This window comes from Sturnira hondurensis, unplaced genomic scaffold (genome assembly GCF_014824575.4).
Source record: "Sturnira hondurensis isolate 20B ecotype Veracruz unplaced genomic scaffold, ASM1482457v3 Scaffold0010448, whole genome shotgun sequence".
Lineage (NCBI taxonomy): Eukaryota > Metazoa > Chordata > Mammalia > Chiroptera > Phyllostomidae > Sturnira > Sturnira hondurensis.
In genome coordinates, this window is record NW_028083079.1 from 362,922 (window position 1) to 379,765 (window position 16,844).

Here is a 16,844-nt window from a genome sequence, read left to right on the forward strand (position 1 = left end):
GGAAGGCACTCACTGCAGGCCAGAACTCCTTGTGAGTCTGAACCTGAGGATGCCTGCTCCATTCCTCCCACCTCACCACCTGCAGCATATGCCCCAAGGTCAAGGCAAATGCCACCAGCAAGAGCAGGGACATGGCCTTAGCCAGCAGTGGGAGAATGTGTCCCCTGCCCTGGTGGCAGGTCACAGAGGCCAGATTTCGCAGGGCAGTCCCTGTTTGCAGAGTCTGAGCTGGGCAGCCACGCCCATCTTCAAGTCAGACCCTCAGAGCAGACTGCCTCCCTGGCAGCCTGTGTCCGTGGTTCTGAGCACAGGCTCCCACTCATAGGAGGGATGCAGTGGCTACAGAGAGAATGAACAAATGTTACTTGGCCCACTCTTTTCTGGGGAGGGCCTTTCTGCATGGAATCTGTAGACCCCCAAACCAAGGCTATGAGACCCAATGAATAAACGCCCAGAACTTCCTAAGAGGAGGGTTAGCAGATTCAAAGCGTGGGCTCGCAGGCATGTGCAGATGACTCCACAGCTTCCCAGGGCAGCCCAGGGTCATCACCCTCTTTTGCAGCAGGTGGGGCGGGGGCAGGGCTCTGCAGCAGGTGGGGCCAGGGTGTCACAGTTGGGCCTCTCTTACCCTGGCCACCCAAGTGTGGACCTGGCCTTTTCATTGTCCAGGGGCAATGAAAGACTGAGCAGCTGCTGGTGGGGGCAGGGCTGGCCTCAGGCTGTCATACGCTGTGGAATCCCTCAGACCACACTGCTCCCTTGCTTGTGCCCAGTTTCTGTCATAGTGGCATCACCCTCCTTTCAGCCCTGGAACAAATTCCTAGTGGACTTTGGATCAGAAGCCAGGGTGGGGAAGCTCATTAGAGCCTTTGGCAGGTAACTCTCCTTTCTCTGAGGAGGGCATTCCCGAGGCTGGGCCTCCCCCAGGTAGAGTCTGCAGGGGGCAGATGGGTAGGTTTCCGCCTGTGCAGGGCTTAGGATGGGATCGTGGGAACACAAGGCTGGATGTCCGTACGGGGTTTAACGCAGTGGAGGCAGCAGAGGAAGATGTTGGAAGCCTTGCTGTGGTGCAGGGTGCAGGAGAGGGGTCTGGGCTGTATCTGCTGCAGCCCTATTCCCTGAGGGCCTCTCTGGAGCCTGGGGCTCTGCCTGGGAGTGCTGCCCCCCAAAAAAAACAGGAGGTGTGCATGCACTGGTCCCTGCTGACCCTTTGTGGTCCCAGCCCTGGAAGCTGCTGCCAGCTTGCCTGTGTAACTGGGCATTCTAGCCAGCCAGCTGCTCGGTGCTACTGGGGGGCTCATATGTTCCATGCTCTGTCCTGTACCGTGCAGGGCACAGTGGAAAGTGGATTAGACCTGACCCGTAGCTATGCACTTACTGGTGTGGGACGTTGAGCCAGCTTCCTAATCTCTCCATGCTCTGTTTACCCATCCATAAAATGGGGTCATTAGACATCTTATCCGACAGGGTTATGAAGATTTAATAAGTCAATAACCAGAAAGTGCTTTGAACAGTGCTGACACATAGTAAGTACCAACTAAGTGTTTGGTAAATAAAATATGCAGAGGGATAAATGGGGCCCAGGCTCTGAGTGCCCACGGGCCAATCTCTGTGACCTGCGGGCCACCTAGGTCCCGCTGCTCCCTAGGTTCCAGTTCCCCCTCCATGGAACAGCACCACCATTTATGTAGGTCTGGGAAGCATTGGGGAGCAAAGGAAGGAGCACTGGACTGGGAGGTCACAGTCCCCGGCCCCAGCCCAGCCTCTCAGTGGCTTCATGTCCTTGGTGAAGTCACTTCCCCCTCTGAGCCCCAGTCTCACTGGCTATAAACAGGGAAAAGGAGTGGAGGCTCTTTAAGGGCCCGCCAGCCTAGATAGCCCAGCTGTCAGTGACCCCCCAGCCTGGCCTGGGCTGTGCACTGGGAGGCCCACCTGTCCGCCTGATCTGTGTCTGGAACTACGGCAAGCCAGAGGGCAGAGGTGGCCTGGGCTTCCCCAGACACTAGATGCTCTCCCAGCCTGGTCTGGCTGATGCCCGGGCCTCGAGGCACTGACTGTCAGGCCCTTTCCCGATTGTCCTTGCAGGCCAGGGCACTGATGGATGAACTCTGAACCCGTCCTGGACCTGGTGCCCCAGGGGGCAGAGCTGCTGTGACTATGCGGCTGATTCTGTCTCCCTCCCTGACGGTCAGCTCTGTGAGTGCAGGGCCCACCCAGTCCCCAGGGCCTAGCGCAGAGCCTGGCACACAGCTGGCACTCTGAACTGTTTGTTGGTTGAACGAAGGTAAAGGCTGAGCTGAGGTGCCAGGGCTCCTCACACATCAAGGAACCCTGTATTCAGGTACCGCCCCCTAAGAATCTTATCCCAAGCACCACAGATTTCATCCTGGGGACGAGTCAGCCCCATTGGGAACTGGCCAGCCCTATTGGAACTGGCCGTCTCCTGAAACGCACTTCCTTAGTTTCCCAGGACAAGGGTGGGTCCCACTTCCCTGGAGCCTTTGGGATGACAGCCTTCCAATCTGGAAGCTTCCTTCAATGACTGCCATAGATAGCTCTGCCCTCAGGGACACTCCAGACAAAGTGTTGCCTGGATTTGTAAGTGCCCAGCTCAATAAGGGCCGTTTCAAGATGGTTCTTACACCAGCATGCATGCGCGCACTTGTATGTGTGAGAGAGACAGGAATAGAGTCAGACAGACAGGGGTGGGGGCAGGAGGAGGCGGACGTTCAGGGGCATTGGGACTAAATAGGGAGAGTGAGGGGCAAAGGGACAGGGCTTCATCCGAGGGCGGATAATGTGGGAGGTGGCTGGAAAGGAGGGTGGGGCTCCTCCTGCCCTGTTTTTTCTGTGCCGACACCCGGGGGCGCCTGCCCCTCTGGTAGTAAGCCTGTTCAGGTCCGAGCTGGCTGTGGGGTGGGTGCCCCGAGTCTGGGCCCCAGGTGCAGCCCAGGGTGTGTTTGTTGACATCAGGCCGCCAACTGCAGCAGCCGTAGCCGCAGCACCGGACAGCTCTGTGCTGGCAAAGCAGCTTCCTGCAGCGGTGGGGCTGCACAGTAAGGAGGGGCGTGTGCCTTGGAGTGGGGCCACGGAGGGACAATGGACAGCTTTTTCTGCCATTTCGCAGTTCGGGCTCTTCATAGGGTAATAATAGTCTCTGCCTAACAAGGGGCTGGTGCTAACTAAATAAAGCAATGAAGGCCAAACTCTCAGAATAGTGCCTGGCACATGAACATTGAATCCTCGATTAATCCCACAGGTGGGCAGGTCAAGGGCTATCAGCTCCAATTTACAGATGAGGAAACCAAGGGTCAGAGGTGGGCAGGGACGTGCTCAGGGACACCCAGCAAAGAGTGCGGCAGCTGGAACTAGAACGGGCGACCCGTGCCTCCTGGTCCCGTGCTCTCTCCTCTGCCCTGCACGGTCTGTCTGTCAGGGTTGTCCCCTTTACGTAGGGTCTTCACTCTGGATCTGTTGTAATGGAGCATCAGATTGAGGGGAAGAAGCCCCAAGCTCTCTGTCCATCTCTGATTCCCCAGAGTTTAGGACACAGAAGTGCTGAGTGAAAACCTGTGTGTCTCGCTGCCCTGGGTGGTGCCCTGGGAGGTGCCTGAGGCAGCCACTTTGGCCCCCTGGGTGCGGCGTTCTCAGAGTCAGCCAGTGTTGGCTGCAGGACTCTGGGTTGAACTGCGGCCACCCGCTGGGCAGAGAGCAGCCTGGGGTTGGGGGCGTGACAGGGAAGCCTCAGTGATTGGTTCCGTGAGTCCTGCCAGAGTCCTGGCCAGTGGGAAGCCCTCGGGATGTGTGTGGGGTGCAGCCAGCCCCGGATCCTCATGCTGGGGGGTGCCACTGTGAGGGATGGATGTCTCTCTCTTCCGAGTGGCACTTCGGGGGCCAGTCTGGGCCCTGAGGACAGATGGTAAGGGAGCCAGGGCTTATAAGTGTGAACAGTAATCCCGGAGTTAGCTGGGTCCCTCACAGGTGGCAGGAAAGGCTGGCAGAGGACTGTTCCTCGAGACATCCTGGATTCCTTGGATGAAAGTGTCCTGGGAAATCGCAGAGTTTTCTGTTTGATGGAAGAAAGATCCAGCCTCTCTCCAGAGTGGTGGCAGCCGGCTGGACAGGGTGTGTGTTTGGGAAGGGCTCTGGAGAAGGAGGAGGAGGAAGAGGAGGAGGGCAAGGAGGAGGGGGAGGAGAAGGAGGAGGGCTGAGTGATGCAAGGGTTTTGAAAACGCTACCTAGATGTGGGAGGTGGAACCTGGTCATTTGGTTCTGCTTTTCCCAGCAGGTATCGCTCCCCTGGGGAACTTGGGTAAGTCCATAAATAGCTCTGCTGACACAAAGGAGCTCTGTCTGGGGAGGCAGCTGCTTGACACGGCCGCCAGGAGCTGCCACTGACACGGCTGCCCGCCCGCCTGTCCGCCTGCGGGAGGAGCCGGGCGGAGACCTGGGTGGGCGGGCTGGCAGGAGCGGCAGCCCCCAGTCGCCTGAGTCCCTGCCGGAGTGTGCTGGGTAGGTGCTTCGGTGACAGGGCGTGTGTGTGGTGGGCGGGGGGTGGGGATCTTGTCCAAGTCACCCTGTGCCCCTGTTCCTATTGTTTCTTCCCCAGGGCAGCCATTGATGGGCATGTTGCAACCAAACCGTGTGTGTTCTGATCTGAGATAGCTGTGTGTGTGTGTGTGTGTGTGTGTGTGTGTGTGTCAGGGGCAGGGGCTCTGTAGGGGCATGCTTCCTCTGTGTGCTTCTCTCTACTTCTGGGCTGGGCAGTCAGCTTTTCTTTCTGGGAGAAAGGAATGTTTGGTGACCAGAAGTCGGACACTGCTTGGGGAGAGAGTGCTCAGCGAGTGGTGGTGGTGATTCTGTCGGGGATGCTGCTCACACACCAGGTACCAGCTTACATGTCAAGGAAGGAGGTCTCGGGGGCTGGTCCCTGGGGGTTGCCTCTGATCCCTGAGACTTCTACCGAAATATCTGCTGGAAGCACAGCAGGGATGCGTTGTCTCCTGAGCCCCTCGGGAAACATCCTGCACCTGCTCTCTTGGTTCCAGCTGAGACCCATGAGGAAGGGGGTAATGGTTAGGGACCCACTTACCCCACAGAGCTAGCCACCGTGAGTGGGCAGAGGCCCCCTTCTCAGCTTGGAGGCCCCACCTCTCTACTCTTGTTCTGAGGTTTCTAGGAATAGCACTTATGCCCTGGGACCTCAGGGCTGAGGAAGAGCCTGGGTAGGGGCCATGTCCAACTTCACACAGTAGGCCTACGGCCAGGACCAAGATGGAGGACTTTTGCCTCCTGGAAGAGTGGGGACAGGATATGTGGGTGCCATGACCCCACCTTGAGCTATGTAATTCAGCTGTGAAGGGGGCACTCCTGACTTGAGACACGTAGCTCAGGACAGGGCCACCAGGCCACTCACCAAGATCTTTCCTCATTCTGTTGCCCTAAGGCTCGTGGCTGGGGGTTCTCTCTCTCCCCTCCTGAGGCGGCTGCAGTGGGTAAATCTAGAAGGAAGGAGCTGCAGTGCCCGCCCCACCAATGCCTGCGGGATCCCAGCCAGAGCATTGCGGCCACAGTCAAAGTTTCCACCAGGGCCCCCGGAGTCCTCCTTTCCCAGCCAAGGGGCACCTCCCCTCTTCCCCAGCACGAGCCCATGGCATGACTTAGCCCTGGGGTAAGCCTTTCAGGAAGCCAAGCCCCACAGCAGGGCTTGCTCTGGGCCCAGCTGAACATGTCAGGGGGATGGTGAAGACAGAGGCAGCTGAGGCTTCTGATTATATGTATTCGGTATTGATGGAATCAACCCCCCTCCCAAGCTTTCTTGCCTTTGCACACAGGCTGTTCCTGTTCATTGGAAAGCCCATCTTTTCCCTTAGGTCTTAATCCCTCCCATCCACGACTGCAGCGAATATTCCAGTCGGGACCTGTTTGTCTGTTGCTGGTGCACCCATGGTGGGTGCTCCCAGTCCTGTTTCTGTGGAATCTGGGCCTCATTCACCCCTCGCTCCCAAGGGCCTCACCTGGGGTCCCTCCCCAGGGCATGGGAAGAAAGGGCTAGGATGAGTTTTCCTTTCAGGACAAGCACTGATGTCCAAATCAGCTTTCTGCCCATCTCCTAGCTCCGCCTGGCAGAGAGCGGCACCCCAACTTGAGGGCCCAGTGAGGAGTCCCTTTGGAAAGGTCCTAGTTTCTGCATGTCAGGATTACTTCCATAGAGTCAAGGGGTTGGTAGGGGGCGTATTTGATGGGAGGTGAGGCAGGGCCTGGCTGAGGCCACACGGAGGGCCCGCTCAGGGGTCAGACAGCGGTAGGATGGTGTCCACACCATGGCCTGGGCTCAAGGGTAGAAGGGGCAGCCCTGGCCTGTTTGAATGCAATGCTTACAGTCCTCTGCATGGACCATAGCAGCTTGGCGCTCAGTCTGAGTCCCCTTTAGGTAGTGCCAGCCAGGGAGGGGCGTCTAGGTGTCTCTTCTGCCAGTGGTCTGCCCGGTTCCCTCAGGACAGGTGCAGCTGAGGAAGGGAGAGCCCATGCCCAGCTGGGTTCCTGGGGCTCCTTAGAGCCTTTTCCCATCTGGTCTCCAAGACCCTGGAGAAGGCGGAGTCTGTTCACCTTCCTGACCGATTGGGGAATGAGGAAGGAGGGGGAGGACTGGCCCGAGGTCACATTCGACTCAGCAGCACAGGGGGACAAGGCCCAGGTCTCCAGCCATCCAGCCCAGGTCCCTCTCCATTACACCAACTGGATCACTCCGAGTGCCTGGCTTTCATTTTGGTGCTCCTTTTGGGGGGCTCCCCATTGACATGCTTTTTTCTAGGACCTCTGGGCTGACTGGCTAGAGCCCAGCTCTCCTCTGGAAGAGCAGTGTGTGCAGTAGAGAAAGCCCTTGGTTGGCCGGTGGGCTGAGACTGAGTCACACTCTAGTCCCTTCTCCCTGGAGGGTCTCAGGCAACTCCGCTTTTTTCTCTCTGGCTCAGTTTCCCCTTTGGAGCAACCAGGGACTGGACCCAGTATTGCCAGACCCCATTCCACCCATCTGATTCTTTGATTCTCTGCAGACCCTTTCCTCTTGCTAGGTCCTGAGAGTCACTGGTCAAGGACAGGGTCAGGCTCAGCCAGGAAGCAGCCCCCAACCTGTTATCAGGCGCTTCTGGTCAGAAGCCTTTTTACACAAGATGGAGCCCGGGCCGAGCCTGGGAGATTTGTTGTTGTTTGTGGAGCCAGGCCGTTTCCAAGATGTCATTGCTCAGGGAAAGCCATCATTCCTCCCAGGGATAAACAAGACTGCTTATGGCTCAGCCCGCTCAGCCTACAGAGGCTGGAGCTACTCACCGCGGGCCAGCCAGGCTCAGCCCTGGGAGCTGCCACCTTCCCCTGCACCCAGGCATCTGGATGGGGTGGGAGTGGGTAGGACTGGGGAGAGGGCTGCTGGGGCCATGGGCCACTTGTGAGATCAAAGCTTCTAGGCACAGAGGAGAGGGAAGGGGTCCCAGGATACCCCCTTCGTCTGGCAATGGGCCTGGGTCATCACTCCAGATGCCCCCGGGCCTCTTTCCTCTTAGTCCTGCCATCAGCCAGCCTGCTTGTACCTGGCACTGTGGCTCAGGCTGCTGCCAGAGATCTGTTGGCAGCTCCTAACTTAGAAGGCGGGGGCACGATAAGTTACTGGGAACCAGGCACACTTTCCCTTGTGTAGCCAAGACCCTCCATGGTGTCCTGCCTAAATTTTGGTGGGGTTAGCCCCGGGGCAAAGGGCAGAACTGGGAGTCGAGGGGGGGACACCCGGGGAGAGGTAGAGCTGGCAGAGCCTCCAGGAGCTGAACGGCTGGTGAAATCTTGAGCAAAGGCTGGAGGTGGCCACGGGAAGGACCATGGGCCGAAAGGTGGCCTGGTTGTGCCATTCCTCAACTCAAGGGTCGGAATGGATGTCCATCCAGGACATGGAAACCTTCACCACTCAGACCTCGATTCATGAAGTTCCCCGTTGATCCAAAGAGCTGCTCTGGGCTTGTCCTCTCTGCCTGCCTCTCTCCTTCTTCGCTTCCTTCTTTCCACGTGGGTTAACATCTATTGCATACCGTGCATTGCCAGGTACTAGAGGTAGAGACATAAAAGGCCCAATCTTTAATCTCGTGCCAGGGTAGGCATGTAATGGATGGTAACAACACAGCTTTGGCAGGGAGGTGTGGGGAGGGGGCTGTGGGAATCCTGGGAAAGCTTCCAGCCCAGCCTGGGAGCCTCTGAAGCCTTCTGCAGGTGGTGAGGCTGGATCTGGTTCCGCACACACTTGTCCATCAAAGGAGCAGGTCTCTGTCCCAGGCTGTCCACCCCTCTGGGGTGTAGACATGATTCCTGCCCACCTGCACCTTCTAATCCCAGTAGAGGCTGCTCTGATGTGTTGTGTGCAGGCACGTGGGCTCTGGACTAGGGCATGCCCTCCCACTTTGCAGTTGCGTGCCCTTGGGCCAGACACCGGACCCCACCATGCGTCCTATCCCTCAGCCCATGGCCCAGCCTCATCAGGTTAAATGTGATGATGGGTGTACCTGAGGTGCTTCCTGTGCACTGACGTAGAGCAGGAGTGCATGAGCGCACAGCCTCACGGCGGCTGTTATTGGATGAGTTGACAGGGGCGAATTGAGGCTCTTCGCACAGAGTTGGCGTTCAGTACACGGGAGCTGGCGCAGCAGCATTTTGCAGGGGAGAGTCCGTGGAATGTGCTGTGGGAAACAGGTACAAAGGAAAGGGGCTCGGGGAGGAGGCCCAGCCCAGGGGGGACGGGGGAGACACTGCGACGAAGGCATTTGTTTGTTGTTTGTTTGTTTTTTCAATAAACTTTTAAATTGAAGTGTAACTGACAGGAAGATTAGAAGTATAGACCTGATGCATACTCACAAAGTGAACACACCTTCTAGATCAAGAAATGGAACATTCTAGTACCCTGGAAACCCGCCCCCTGCCCCTTCCAGTGACTAGTGCCTTGAAGTGAACGCCTTCCCTGACTTCCCTATTGATTCGTGCTGCCTGGTTTTAAGCTTTGTACACATGGAATCACGGATGTATTCTTTCAGGCTGACATCTTTCAATCAGCATTTCGATAGTGAGATCTGTCCATGCTGTTACATTACAGGAAGCTATATTGCTGTATGGTGTTGCATGGTGCGGATATACCACAGTTCATCCATCGTACTGCCGACGGCTATTTGGGCTGGTGCCCGTTGGAGCGCATGCTGGTGGCATGAATCCTCGTGCACATGTCTGTTGATGCACCGTGCACACGTGTCTGTTGGGCAAATACCTAAGGTTGGCAACTGTGAGTCATAAAATTGCATATAATTAGCTTTAGTAGATACCATCGTGTCATTCTCCAGAGTGTGACACCCTTCCTGGCACTGTGCGAGTGAGCAAACGCCGGCTGCTCCGCGTCTTCGCCAACCTTACTGGTGTTAGACGTGGTGATGGCTCCGTGTGGTTTTGTTTGCATTTCCTCCATGACTAGTGAGGTCCAGCACCTTTTCATATGTTGATTGGCCACTGGGATGGGCTCTTTGTAAAGTGTCTGTTCAAGTCTTTCTCCCAGTTTCCTATTGGATTATCTGCTCTTTTTCTTACTGATTCGTGGGGCTTAAAAATATTCTGGATGGTGTTTATCGTTGGATATACACGCTGAAAATATCTCCTCCCACTCTGTGGCTTGTATTCTTAGTCTTTTAAGGGTATCTTTGGAAGAAGCTCTTAATTTAATGCCGTCCAACTTCTCAGTCTTTGTGGAGAGTGTTTTTTTGGATCCTGTTTCTGGGTCTGTCACCAGATTATGGATATTTTCTCCTGTGTTCTTTCCTAGAAGTTTAATTGTTCTGTGTTATATTTAGATCTGAAATCCACTTGAAATCGATTCCTATGTGTGGGATGAGGTTGGGGTGAAGAATTCTCTTCTCTGAGTGGATATCCAATTGATTTCAAAAGCCACCCTTTCCCACTGTAAGGCGATACCACCTTTGTCAGAAATCCGGGGCAACACATGTGCGGGTGAGCTGAGTTTGGAAGGATGAGTAGGAGTTTGCCACACAGACAAGAGAAGGCAGGGTGTTCCAAGTGGGAAGTACAGCGAGCACAGGTTTCGAGGTGCCTGAGAGTACAACACTGGGGCAGGGGCACTGACCCTCTGCCCAGTCGCAAATTCACGTGTAACTTCTGACTCTCCAAAGACTCAACTACTAACAGCCTACTGTTGACCATATACCTTACTAATAACATAAAGAGTTGATAATACACATTTTGTATTTATATTTGTATACTGTGTTCTTAGAGTAAAGTAAGCTAGAGGAAAGAAAATGATGTTAAGAAAGTCATAAGGAAGAGAAAAATACTCGTACAGTGTTTTATGGGAAAAAAAATCACATGAACGTGGGCCCGTGCAGTTCAAAACTGTGTTGTTCAAGGGGCAGCTCTAGTTTGGACTGGCTGGAGGGAAGAAAGGAGCAATGATATGGGAGGGGGTCATGGCAGGGGCAGAGCAAGCAAGGTAAGGGTCTGGGATGCTGCCGGAGGGATGGAGAGGTTTTAAGCAGGAGAGGAATGTAGTCAGGTTCATGTGAGGGACGTGGAGAAAGCCCCATGGCCAGAGGATGACGGGAGAATGAGTTTGGATCAGACGTGCACTCGGCCAAGTGCAGCCTCAGCAGCAGTCCTCAGCAGAGGCAGAAGGCGTCTGCTTCAGGGGAGCAGTGGTGGAGGTGGCAGCATGCCTAGGGCCTCAGAGGGTGACCTTTGGCGACAGGGTCGCAGCTGAGCCTGATGGCCAGATGTTTACCTCAGTGTCTCCAAGAGGAAGAACCTCTTTCCCACTCCCTTTCCAGTGCCGCCTCTCCCGGGAGGAGGAGATATTTCAGGAACTGGGGCAGACAGACAAGGCCTGGGGAATCTCTGGAAAGGGGATGCTTTCTGCTTCTCCTGCCCTTGATGTACCCACAGGGAGATCTGGCCATACCTTGGGTCCTGAGATCAGACCCCTCCAGGCTGGCTGAGGTTCAGAGCTGGACAGACCCCCTACTGGAGAGTGCAGCCCAGAAAGGGGAGTAACTGGGCCTGGGCCATACACTAAGCCAGACGGACCAAGCCTAGGGGAAACTGAGTCTCCCCAGGGTCTTCACTGTGGGCCTCCTCTCCTCCCCTGAAATGCGCAGGTAGTAGTGCCCCTACCCTCAGGCCGTTGTAAGGGTCAGAACGTGGCAAAGTGCCCTCTCCCAGAGTGGCTTGCAGGGGAGGAGGCTGCTGCTGATGAGGGTAATAATTATGATTATAGAAACAGTGAATGTTTATTGAGCACCTATTATGGGCTAGGCTCCGTTATGTGGGTTGCCTGCTAATCACGCTATGCTGTAGGTACTTGCTACTTGAGTCACCGTTTTACAAGTGAGGAAATTGAACCTTGAAGAGGTTAAGCAGCCTGGCCAAGGGCACCGAGCTAGGAGGCAGCAGAGCCAGGATTTGAACCTGGATGTTTTGTCTCCAGGCCTTACTCCTTCACTGGCAATAAATAGGCTTCTTTCTACTAACCTGGCTCTGAAAGTGCTCCCTGTTCTCTGAGCTGTTGTTGGAGTTAAGCCATAGGTTGTGGGTTGGTCTCTGGTGCTTGCCTTGAGTGGGAGTCAGGCAGTGGAGAGGAAGGGCATGGTGGGCTGAGCGTGCTGTGCCCCAGGCCCTGCCTCCCATCCCCTGGCAGCCCTGTGAGGGAGGTGGCACGTGACTCAGCCACACAGGAAGTGGGATTCAACCCCAGGCCTGACTGATTCCAATCCCTGGCCTCACGGCCACAGGGCTATTGGTGCCCTTCCCTGGGGTCCTCCCAGCTTGGCCACACTTTTCTGTTTGACACTTCATGTAGCCATTACAGAGAAGCCACACACTGCTGGCTCTGCCTGTGCATGGCCCCTGGAAGGGAGAGGGTTTGGGAGGGTGGCCAGGTGTGTGGAATTCTGTGCTATCCCTCCCACACTGGGTGAGTGGGACATCTGCCCCTCAATCTCCCCCCATTTGGGGTAACAGCAGGGACCCCACATCAGGTACTGTACACCATGCCTAGCACAGTACCTGGCCCAGGTGGGTGTTTTGGGAAAGCTTTGGAAGGAAGGGAGGGAGGGAGAGAAGGAGGAAAGGCAGAAGATGAGGTTGTGGGGTAGTGGAAAGAGCGGGGCTTTAGAGCTAGGCAGGCCGTGGGTTCAATTCTGACCCCTCTGCTTGCTTTCTGATCTTGTACAAGTTACTTAGCCTCTCTGAGTCCCGGATGCCTTGTTTGCAAAATGAGGCCAACGATATGAACCTCGCAGGGTTGCTGGAAGTGAGAGTATGTACATAAAGCAGCTGTCACAGTGCCCAGGTCCCGTAGGTGCTTGGTTACTGGTTTCTCACCCCTTCTTCCTCTACCCTTTTCAGCATTTTCTGTTTCCACCATCTCCAGCTCTGCCTTCCCTATCTCCACGGCACCGAGTTTACAATACTTTCAGGGTGAAGTCCAAATCCCTTCACATATCCACACTTCTGCTCCATGGAACCACCTGCACTTCCTGGAATGTTCCGTGCTGTCTCCTTTCCCATCCCTTTTAGCTTTCCTACCCCCTTGGGTGGTGTGGGTGGGCGGAGATTGCCCTGGCCTTTTCCCTGCTTCTCTCCCACAGACCTCATGCCGACACCTGTCTTGCCGCCCTTTGGCCCCATTGTCCGGCCCAGGTCCCAGGCCCTGGCTCATGGCTGGGGCTTGCTAGGTATTTGCTGAGTAACTCTGAGGGTGGGGGTGGAGGTGAGTAAGCCAGAGACTCAATCCTAATGAGTCAAAGCGGGGCCTGCCCAGGCCCCTGAGAGGAGATCAGGCCAGGCATTGGCAGGAGAGTAGAGAGCCCTGTAGCCAGGCTGTCCCAGGGGACTACTTTGCTGGGCTCCGAGGGATGGGCAGGAAATGGGCTGGAGGAGATGGAGATAATAGGGAAATTTTCTCCCAGGCAGAGAAAGCAGGTGCCAGGTGGGAAGGGGAGTGGTGGCGGAACCTGCAGGTGAATTGGTTACGTCTGCCATAGTGGAGCATCTGTCCCCACGGGGACAGGAAGAAGCTGGGGAAACCCCTGCTCCCAGCGCTCATACCTTTCCGGTGAGAAGAGAGCTGGAGGTATGGAAGGGGTCTCTGTGGCTGGGGGGTGGGGGGTGGGGATGGTAAGTCCCCAGAGTAGAAACTTGGCAAAGCGGTGACAGAGCTGAGTACTGGAAACCCAGACCTTGGGACCTGCCTCCTCCTGCCAAGGGAGAGGCTGGGTATCTGGGGTCAGGGGCATCCCAGCGGCTCTGAAGGCCACACCTGGTGGCCCTGCCAAGAGGAGGGAAGGCTCCTAAGAGGGGGCCCCTCTCTCCCATGCCTCAGGGGTTCCTCTTTCCGATGTAGTGGCTTTGTCTTGAGAGTCTCTGAACCAAGTGAGCTTCTCCTCTGAGCTTCAGTATTGCTTTCTCTGAAATGGGCACACTGCCCATCCTCGCAAGCCCATGAGAGACCTGTGAGTTACTGTGGGATCCTTTAGAAACAGAGAAGTTTCCGTCTGCAATTCAATTCTTCCTCCCTGTCGTGCCTCCCCCCGCCGGGCCTCTGTTTCCAGGGAATGTGAATGGGCTGGCCGGCTCCGCATCCTGGCCCAGGTGCTGCTGAGGTCATGCGTCTTCTCACGGGCTTCCCGTCACAGAGGGAGCGGTGTGGTTGGAACGGGTCCCGAACTAGACTCTGGTCTGGATTCTGTCCTGATTCTGTGGTGTGGCCTTGGGCATGTCATTGTCTTCTGGGCCTTCCTCACTCACCACATCTGTTAACTGGAGCCGCGCCCCAGAACTGTTTGGAGAGTCAGAAAATAAGTCAAGTGCTCAGGCCCTGTCTTAGGGAATCCGGCAGGCCTGGAACTGGGCCCAGACAGAGACAGTTTTAAATGCTCCGCCGGTGATTCTACAAAGTTCCTCTCTCCGGAGAGCCAGTAATCTGGATCAGCACTTTTCAAACTTGAATATGCAAATCAATCACCTGGGATCTCAGTAAAATGCAGATTCTTTTTTTCATGGATAATATCGATTTTTAAATTTTATTTTATTTTATTATTTTTAAGATTTATTTAATTATTGTTCAAGTACAGTTTTCTGTCTTTCACTCCCATCCCAGCCCACCTGCCCAGTGCTCCCCACAAAATGTGGATTCTGATGCAAGAGGTGTGGATTGAAGCTTAAGATTCTGTGTTTCTTATGACTTGTATTCCTGCTGATGCTGCTGCTGGCTCACAGGTGACACTTTGAGTAAGAAGTGTCTAGATGTTTCCAGGAAGTTTATTGGACCATTCATTCATTCATTCATTCATTCATCAAACACTTAAGATGGGGGTGGGGGCTAGAGGGAGAACGGAGAGCCCGGAGTCCCCCAGGGCTTTAGAATCTGGGCTTGATCTGGAGGGCACGGGCAGAGCCATGTCACGGGTCAAGCAGAGGAAGTGACAGAGGGGGACTTGCCCTGAGAAGTCTCCCTGGTGTGGCTCAGAGAATGACCAGAGGGGCCTGGGCTGCCTCTGGGAGGTGGACGTCAGTCTCGGTGGAAGATGACAGCAGTCTGGAGGGAGGTGGTGGCAGTGGAGAGAGAGGGAGTGGAAAGATTTTAAAAAAATAATTATTTTAAGAGAAGTTTTAGAAATTGGGAGGAAAAGTACAGAAAGTTCCTGTATGCTCGTTGTTCCCACACATGCGTGGCCTCCCCCAGGGGAGTAATTCTTAAGGTTTTATGGGGGACAATGAGGAGGATTTGGTGGCTGACCAAGGAGGGTATAGTGAAGGAAAAGGAGGGGAGGGTGACACTCAGGGACCTGGTTTGGACAACTGCTGTTGGTGTCACCAATCCAGAGACTCCGAGAGAGGAATGGACTCGGGGAAGACCTCACATTCAGTCTGGCGCACACTGAGTTGGGGGCGCTGAAGGGACATCCAGAGGAAAACCTGTGCCTCCATGCCTGGATGGACTCCGGCCGCACAGGAGCCCTCTCTTCTCCACTCGGGCCCTAGCCTTCCGGGCTCGGGGCCTTTGCCCCTGCAGTTTCCTCCCCGGTGAGCTCCTGCCTGCAGGCTGAGGGTCAGTCCACAGTCCCGCACGCCCCTTCCTTCTCTCTTACGGCACCTTATAGTCGTCCTTTGCATGATGGGTCACAGTGTTTATTCATTATATGTTTCTGCGGGTGACAGCTTGGTTAATGTCAGTCCTTCCGCTCTAGCCTGTGAGCCCCGCCGGGGCAGGGATCGTGCCTCTCTCATTCCAGCTTGAGCCCATAGAGACTAGAGCGCTGTTTGGAAGCAGCACTGTCCCGTGAATGGTTGGTGGGCGCTGACTCGTGGGACTCGACTCAGGGGCAGGTCTGGGCTGGCAGAGGAGACTGGGCATCGTCCGTGGCCAGATGGTGCCGACGGTGGCTGTAGTCTGGGGACTTTGGTGGGTGCCAGGAGGGCAGGCAGGACTGAGACGAGAGGGGTCCTGGGACGGGTTCCAATGAACAGGTGGTGATGAGTGGAGAGGGGGGTCATCAGATCTGTTGGGAGAAATCCAGGGAGGGTCTGCTGGGGTGGCCATGGCGGCCATTTATGGAGTGATTCACGGGCCAGCCCTGTGCAGAGAGCACTGGGTGTTCATCAGCTCAGCCCCTCCTTCCACAGCACTGTGAGGCGCTATACTAATCCCATGTCATGGCCAAGGAAACTGAGGACCAGAGAGGTCACGCTAGTAAGTATGAAGTCGGAAGCCGTATCCGTGGCTAGCACCCTGAGGCAGGGTGAAGACTCCAGGCTCTGGGTGTTAAGAAGCCAGGGTGGAGGTGCTGGCCTGAGCTAGGCATCAGCTGGGCAACTGAGGTTCCTGGAAGCCCACGTTGAGCCAGGAGCCCAGAGCCAGACCCAGAGTCTGCTAGACGTGAAGCCGCAGCCCGACTCAGAGGTCAAACCTGGAGGTCAAACGTGGGGCCAGAATTCTAATTACCTCTTCCTTTCTCCAAGGACTTTCCAGTTCACAGACCACTTCCTTGTCGTTTCTCAGACTTGATCCCCTTAGTTCTCCAGGACAGGGGGCAAGAGGTGTCCTCGCCCCATTTCATGGTAGAGGAAACCAGAAGGGACAGCCTGAGACCACACAGCCAGCAGTCATGGAATGAGGATTCCAGCCCAGGCTCTCTGGCTTGATGTCCAGTGCCCTTTCTGTAAAATCCTGTATAAGGGACACCTTATGTAAGGGGCACCTTAGCTGTATAAGGGACACCCTGAGATGGAGGCAAACCCCAGTTCACACCTCCCCATGCCACCTCCCTGCCCCTCCTCATTCAGGAAGTGGTTTCTGAGGGCACACGGGGAGCCTGGCATAGGTAGTAGATGTGATGAGTCACCTCAGAATGAGGGCTGCAGGTTGACCCTGGGGTCAGCAGGCTTGGCTGCACGTTTAGTGGCTGTGTGACACTGAGCAAGTCAGTTCTGGCAGCCCACTGCCAGCCCCAACGGCGACAGCAGGTGGGGATCTGGGGCCTAGCAGACAGAGCTGGTGTGAGCAAGAGCTCTGGTGTCACACCCGCCACCCTTCCTTGGCCCGTTCTGAGCCCTGGGTTGCACCGCGGGGAGGATTTGATTAGATCCTAAGCAGCGGCTCCATTTAGAGGCCCTGGTTCATTTCCTGTGTGCTTCTGGCAGGCGAGGCATGGACAGAATTAACCCTGTCCAGCCAAGCCAACGGAGTGATGGATGGGAGTGAGAAGCTCCCCGCAGGAGAGGGGCAGCCGCACCCAAGACTCTGGACTCAAGGCCCT

At 55.7% G+C, this 16,844-nt stretch overlaps 1 protein-coding gene across 5 annotated transcripts in view; it reads left to right on the forward strand.

Moving 5' to 3' along the window:
- The window catches only part of RGS3 (regulator of G protein signaling 3), a 118,044-nt gene that overhangs the window by 81,572 nt on the left and 19,628 nt on the right, over window positions 1–16,844 (forward strand). The window contains exon 1 of one of the 5 annotated variants that reach the window (XM_037059101.1): window positions 4,291–4,312. The exons of 3 other annotated variants lie outside the window; for them this stretch is intronic. The gene's annotated coding sequence lies outside the window, so the exon portion shown is untranslated. Of the gene's footprint in view, window positions 1–4,290; window positions 4,313–4,364; window positions 4,513–16,844 lie in introns of those variants that run through there. One more of the 5 variants, XM_037059099.1, reaches the window with a different exon arrangement.